At 43.1% G+C, this 7907-nt stretch overlaps 1 non-coding gene across 1 annotated transcript; it reads left to right on the top strand.

Annotated features, from left to right (window-relative positions):
* The first annotated feature begins 1369 nt into the window (after nt 1-1369).
* On the top strand, nt 1370-1441 carry TRNAH-GUG (transfer RNA histidin (anticodon GUG)). The gene has a single exon. It is a non-coding gene; the product is annotated as a tRNA-His (tRNA).
* The last annotated feature ends 6466 nt before the right edge of the window (nt 1442-7907 follow it).

Here is a 7907-nt window from a genome sequence, read left to right as displayed (position 1 = left end):
AAGTAGCATGGAGGGTTAATATGCCTGCTGCAAAGAACAGAACTATATTTTATGTGGATAGCTGAGAGTGATAGTAACGCAAGCCTTTACCAGCGCTTTAAAACAAATGGAGAGATGTAAAAGGGGGTTATGGAGAGATGTGGGGCACATTTGTGGGTGCTAGTGAGTGAATCCGAGGAGATGGTCATGGGGGGGATGCCAAAAAGGACTGCCGCACAGGACACCACCAGCGATAAAGCCGAGACTGAATTTATTGTGCATGTGTGCGTGATGTAAACTGCTTTGTCAGCATACACTGGGACAAATAGTGCAATAAAAGAATTAAAAAAATATATCTTTGCCATTTATATCAATATTTGCGTAATTAGTCACACAGGCGGATAAATCTTGCATTTTTACAGCGCTAGCAGATCTCTTACATATGGAGCTCAAAAAAGTTAAAAACTTGCCTCTAAATCCTAGCTTCTCTTAGGTACTTAAAAGAGATAACATGGTGTGTCCCATTGTTTTCTTCCATTGCTTCGGTGTCTAGGTGTTTAACTCCATTAACTTCCATGCAGTATTAAACTCAAACAAAAAGAGGGCTAATAGCGCTTTTAGTCGGCCTTTGTTTATGCCCTGCTGAAGGAGTAAATAAGAAAGCCCACTTACAAGTTGCTGCACTGAACGTTTTCAAACGCATAGAAAACAGGGACCACATCACTCAAGTCTGTGTTGCACCCTCAGTCCCACCCTTACTCTTCAGTTATCAAGGGGCTGCAGAGGATTTTCCCCTGCGCTAAACTCTCAAGCAAAATCACAAACTACCTCCGTCCCATTTAGCAGCGACTGCTCCTGTGCAGCTATGTGGCACTTCACAAGAAATAAAGCCAACCTGAACCTAAGATACTCTTTCGACGCCTTGTTAGTGACAATATGAGGTATATAAATGCAGTTCCAACTCAACCAGGCTTGGCACTCTACCCTCCCCTCTTAAATGCACCCTGCTTCTTTTCTCGTTTCCTTTAATCTTCGATGTAATTTAAGGAGACTGCTTTGCTGCATTCGCTTGAAACAGGACCGGACGTGTTTCCATTTCAGTATGGTTGTTTGCATGAATCCAAGAACTGTGTCTGGCCGACCAATGATGCGGACTCACTAGACTGGTGCATGAATCTGCCGCTTCCGGTACAAGTAGGGGAGGCGGCGATTAGGTGTTATCATTGGTGCTCTTCCATGCAAGAAAAGAGGGGGGTGGGCATAAGGCGCTTTAGCACATATGCAGAGAGATGGTGTAAACATTCTCCCAATGAATCAGCGACACACAGTTCTGACATAAGTGTCACCTACGAAAGCTAATGAAGTGATATGCACAGAGCCCAAGTAGCTCGCCGTGATCGTATAGTGGTTAGTACTCTGCGTTGTGGCCGCAGCAACCTCGGTTCGAATCCGAGTCACGGCATTGCGGGTGGCAATGTCACGGCAGTTGGGCTTCATTTTTAATAATTATTCCTCTCTACATGCACACAACCACCTTTTATTTTAATATAATGTAAGTACCTTACATTTATACTAACCTATAAGATCCTGTTGCCTGCCTGGTAAGCGTTTAGTGGAATAGATTTCAGTTCTGATATTGTTTTTATTTTTAAATAATCCTAGTATTAACAGTTTAAATGAAATCACTGCCACTTAGGATATTAATATTCTGTCAGCTAAAGTCAAAAGGGCCCTGCTTAATAAAGAGAAGAATGTACTGCCTATGAAAAAATAATGCACTTCCTATAGAGGAAAACATGTGCTTCTTCAAAAATGATGTATTCTCCCTACGGCGACCTTCTCATCGAATTGAAAGTCTGTGAAATAGCCGTCTTCAAATACAAATGTTTCTTCATTTTCTATTGGCATATCAGCTTCTGTTAGGTGATATGCTTTTGGTTCATCCAGGTGGAAGGTGGGGCGAGGGAGCACACTGCGAGCAAGTCAGCATCACTTCCTTTATTGGTATATAGCACACCTATATTACACACAAGTAGAAGAGTACTTGGTACCAGTTTTGATGCAGCCATGTTTCTGGGTTTTTGCACGTGTCTAGAAGAAAGCAGCAGTCTGGTTCGTAGTGTTTGAAATACCACCTGTTATGTAGCCTTATAGCCGCTGTTGAGGGCTATATCAGTTGTTAAAGGCCCAGAACTAGTGCATCACGTGTATAATGAGTGAGAAGGTCTTTAACAACTGGTACAGCCCAAGGCAGAAGCGCTATAAGTTGTGCTTAATTTGAGACAGTGGTTATTGCTGCTGGCACAGGCACTTTATTGTTTACATCAGCACTTACGAAAGTCTACCACAGGGTGATACTGACTGTCTAACTTAGATATTAACAATACAACAGTCGTTTATTAATTCAATATACATTAAAAAGGACTAAGACCTGCTGCTCAAGCCATCCTTATTATGTTGGGCACCTGGAACAGTGTGATTTGTCACACTTCTAGGAGTGTGATGGTTAGTGTTTGTGTTAGTACAGTCATTGGCAGTCCTGGCAGGGGAAAAGGATGGTGCAAGCTGCAGGGGCTTTCTGACAAGGGACCTGACACTTACCTTTTTTTTTCTTTTACAAATTAAGCACTGGCTATAAGCCTATTAGAACACTCCACTGGCTGAGAGCAGAATGTTCTAAATTCAAAAATGGAGAAATACAATCCCAAACATTGGAGCAAAAGGCTTGTACCAGTCATTGTTAGTCCTGAGACCCTTTATTAGCCCCGAGTCACTTCATTGTCTTCATTTGAGCTCCCAACATGCCAAAGTCCTAATGTACCATACAGCTCTGCTTCAAAGCACTGACGTACTTCTCGACTAAATGATTACTGAATGAGCCAGACAATTAAAGGGAAAGGAAGCACGCTGGCAGGAAATCAGCATCAGTTTGACCATTTCATTCTGGGAGATGCCGTTCATAGTGTTTTGAATTACTCCCACTTGTAGTACATCAAGTAAAGTAGCACTCTATACACGCAGGCGCATCCCTTGGCTCATTAACCAAATAACCCATGAAGATGCTGAACAATCAAAAGTGGAAGGAGCGCAATACCAGCAAGTTAGCACTGGCTGTGCCAAAACTGGTAGCAAACGATCTTTTAAATGTGAGCAATTCAAAAACACTATAAGCTGCATCTACCAGGACGTAATGGGAGAACTGGCACTGATTTGCTGTCAGTGCCCCTCCCCCGACCCACTACCCCACACCAGTCATTGTTTTGTTTCAGTATTTCGGTGTCAATATCATACCCAGATGTACATTTGAAAAATGCATTAATAAGAGCAGAAATGAAATGGGAACTGTAATAGGGGCAAATTAAGGCCGGTAGGAAATATTATGAAAAAACCCATAATCTTTTACATTTTCATCTTTGTTGTTTTTTTCCATTGAGATAAACATTTCTCTCTTTCTTCCCCATTTGAGCAAACCAGCCACTGCTTTGTCTATTGTTGACATTTGTATATTTGTCTGAGAATGGAATCAGGACCAGGTAAACAGTTTACGTGTCTTCTTTTCCGGAACAGACTGTGAAGCATGAATCTCCCTAAGATCTGTCCCACGATGCCCTTAGTGCGCGTGTTGCCACATACACATTCATAACAATATCCTATGTATCACAAGATAGTTCATACTGCTCACTCCATCCCCACCTCTTTTGATTGCTTACTGCTCGTCCTTTTCATTCACAAAAATGAGGAAGGACAGGCCAGTTGAGAGATGGGGATACCTCCATCCCATGTTGTTGTCAGTAAAATGATCGCTGAGAAGTGTTGATGCTATTGCTTCAATCAGTACTCAGTAAGCTGAACGAGAGAGAGCTTCCATTTTAGTTTTATAATCTGTTCCAAGAAGCTGAATAGCGTTGACCATGAACATGGCCTGGGAGGCACATTAACCCGAGATGAGATTACATTTTTAAATAAAGTTTGATTATAGATCACTATAACACAATGAAACAAACGTATACATAAATATCACATAATCATCTCATAAAATTACAAATTATAAGAATATTTCTAAAAATCGATAAATCTTGAAAGAATTGTAGCAACCATTGAGTGCAAACCATAAAAAATGTGCAGCTGTAATATTAGTCCTATTAAACATCAAGGGAAGGCATTTCAATTTTTTTTGCTGTTGATAAAAACATATAAACAATGAACTTTTCTCATCTTCAATACCAAAATACCAAAGCTGGCACCTTGCATCTTCATACAAATTATCATTCTATATATGAGACTCCTTATCACATGTGGGTCAGAGGGTGGGGCCCCAAGGGACTCGACAGACCAAGAAAGCATCTCCCAAGTCCTTGGACCATACCAGCAATCACAGGGCAAGATGGGCCACATACTCACCATTCTGGAGGAAAACTAAACGCTGCAGAGGCAATACCACCAGGTGGCCTTGCAGCAGTGGCAGGTCCACAATGCCACCATGGCCTCTACTGCAGGGGTGCTCAAGAAGCTCACAGCCATCATCCGTGCTACCTCCACCCACTAGCAGGCCCCTCCATTAGCCAGATACTAACTGATCCATCAACATCAGCGTCAGCTAGTGGAATGGAGGCCCTGCCAGGGGAACTGCAGGCAACTGGCACCCCACCCTCTGTAGCTGAGGAACCCCACAAAAAAGTGGTCGTCCGTCCAGACATCCTGCAGGAGCAGATTACAAGGTCAAATCCACTGCCAGGAAGTGACCCTCTCCTGAACATTCTTCCTTGTATGTCACTGAGATACCCTGATGGCTGTTCAATGTCATTACTCCATTTTCACATGGCCCTTGGAAACTGGACCTGTACTGGCTACAGCTAGGCCACCCACTCTGATTATTACTCCAACCATGACCCCACTCATCAACTCTTACACATTTTGTGCACAATAAACACCATAAACACAGGAACTGTCTTCGTGTCTTTATTGTCACATGTACGAATGTCAATCCCAGCGAAATGTAATGTGTGGTTATTCCCCTTCATCCAAAAGTATGTCACATCAAGAGCATCGAGCGGCATTCCCTATATGTGACACCCTACACCAGGTCCAATTTCCAGTTGCAATGGAGTCACTAGCCCAGCCACACACAGGAATAGATCCACAAAACCAACCTGCAACTAGACCAAGACAGGGACTCATATCGGGATAGTAGGCATGGTGGGAGCCACAGCACATATGCAGTACATTGTTTTCGTGCACAGTGTGAATTTGCAACTACACAGGGGATAACAGAAGACAATGTCACACCCACAAGATCAGGAAGCATATGGCTACTACGCAGTAGATCACAGCTGAAATGGGTAAATAACTACACTTACTACTGTTAGAAAAGGACAATGTCCATGAATGCCACAGGCAACCGTTGCGATAGGGATTGAGATACACTACACAATCTTCAATTGGGAAAACATCTGCACAGGAGCATGCAGGACAAATGACACACCACACACCTGTAAATACGAATTGTCAACCTACAAATCTGCATTCACCACACATGTCAGTGAGGTTTCATTAGTAAGACAGCTCCTGATAGGCTTTCTGTCTCCCTCCACAAGTCATACTGAGGAATAGTTACACTAAACATCTCCAATGATATATCTTACCATGAGCAGCACTATCATAAGGCAATTTGGAAATAATACACCTGACATTACATACACAACATACCTGTATGTTACTAGACGTAATGAGTGATCAGCTCAGTCCTAGATTCAGCTGCACTTTCCTCATCAGCCTCCTCATCACTTTTCATGTCCCCATAATCAGCCACTGGTCCAGTTGCCTCCTCCTCATTAGCCGGTAATGGAATCTGTTGTCTCAGGACCAGATAGTGTAGCATGCAGCAGGTAACTATGATCTGGCATACCTTTAGGGGAATGTAGAGAAGGACACCTCCAGAGATGTGGAGGCACCTGAATATGGCCTTCAGGAGCCCAAATGTTCTTTCAATAACATGCCTATCTTGCCGTGGGCCTCATTTAAATGGTGTTCCTCATCCGTGGTAGGATACCTCACTGGTGCCAGACGCCAGGGAAGATTAGGATAGCCAAAGTCACCTGTATGCACAAAGGTAGGACCTGTCATAATACCGGTACAGGCACAGGGCTGAATTATATGACAGTTGACTTTACAGTGACACGCATCGTATTGCAAACATACCAATGAGCCACGCCCTTTCTCTTTGTAGCTGTGCCATCATGTGTGGGACATTGCTGTTCCTCAGAAGGAAGGAGTCATGCACAGATCCTGGATACTTGGCCGTCACTTGGGGGATGTACCGGTCCGTGAGACACACCACCTGTACATTGATGGAGTAGTAGTTTTTCATGTTCCTATAGACTTGTTCTTTGGCCCTGGGAGGTACCAAAGCAATGTTGGTGCCATCTATGGCCCCAGTCGCATGAGGGACGTGTCCAATGTGATAGAAGTCAGCCTTAACAGTAGGCAAATCCACATGTTGCGTGAACCTGATGTAGCTGTCTGTTAGGGAGACCGGATCCTCAGGGCTTGCGCATGTTCCCAATATGTCCACCTCTTGGCAGCTCCAAACCCTACTAGCTCTCATAGCACAGAGTTAAAGAATGACCAAGTGGGGGATGGGATTTTAGGTTGGGAACAGCGAGGAAGGAGACCTGTGGGAGCAAGAGTTAAGAACACAATAGCAAGATTATTCACATTGACTTTCATAAACTTGTTCCAAATATTTATATACTGATAACATGAATGATCAAGAGCTTTTCTATAACATGACCTTATTAGCTCTGGATACCTGGAAAATAAAGAAGGATTATGCAAACTTTCATATGAGCACTTTTGAATAAAATCTTAAACTCTGAACATTGAACTTTCTCAAGTTAGTTCTAGGAATAGCAACTACATTATAACAAGAATCAGTGAACACATTAGTTTTCATGAATGAACTGCGATAGACTTATGAATGATACTAAAAGATCACACTCTATTTTGAATTTCAGGATTAAATTGTCTAGTAATTATTATGCACTTTAAAACCAACTATGCATCAGGATTTCAATGCCTAGAAATGATCGCGCACTCTGCCTACCTGAAACACAAGGGATAAATGCCAAGAATGAATCACGCACACTGCTGCTGATTCAACTATCAGGATTCAAATGTCTAGGAGCGATTGCGCACTCTGCCGATCTGAGCTGCAAGGGTTAATTGCCAAGAATGAATCGCGCACACAGTTGCAGATTTAACCATCAAGGTTTCAATGCCAAGATACAATCGCGCACTCTGCCGATCTGAGCTGCAAGGGTTAATTGCCAAGAATGAATCGCGCACATTGTTGCCGGTTCAACTATCAAGGTTTAAATGGCAAGATACGATTGCGCAATCTGCCGATCTGAGCTGCAAGGGTTAATTGCCAAGAATGAATCGAGCACACAGTTGCCGATTCAACCATCAAGGTTTAAATGCCAAGATACGATCGCGCACTCTGCCGATCTGAGCTGCAAGGGTTCATTGCCAAGAATGAATTGCGCACATTGTTGCCGGTTCAACTATCTAGGTTTAAATGGCAAGATACGATTGCGCAATCTGCCGATCTGAGCTGCAAGGGTTAATTGCCAAGAATGAATCGCGCACACAGTTGCCGATTTAACCATCAAGGCTTCAATGCCAAGATACGATCGCGCACTCTGCCGATCTGAGCTGCAAGGGTTAATTGCCAAGAATGAATCGCGCACACAGTTGCTGATTCAACCATCAAGGTTTAAATGCCAAGATACGATCGCACACTCTGCCGATTTGAGCTGTAAGGGTTAATTGGCAAGAATGAATTGTGCACACTGTTGCCGATTCAACCATCAAGGTTTAAATGCCAAGATACGATCGCTCACTTTGCCGATGTGAGCTGAAAGGGTTAA

The sequence above is a fragment of the Pleurodeles waltl genome, chromosome 12 (assembly GCF_031143425.1).
Source record: "Pleurodeles waltl isolate 20211129_DDA chromosome 12, aPleWal1.hap1.20221129, whole genome shotgun sequence".
Taxonomy (NCBI): Eukaryota; Metazoa; Chordata; class Amphibia; order Caudata; family Salamandridae; genus Pleurodeles; species Pleurodeles waltl.
Note: the sequence above shows the minus strand (reverse complement) of the source record. Positions and strands in the feature narration are given on the sequence as shown.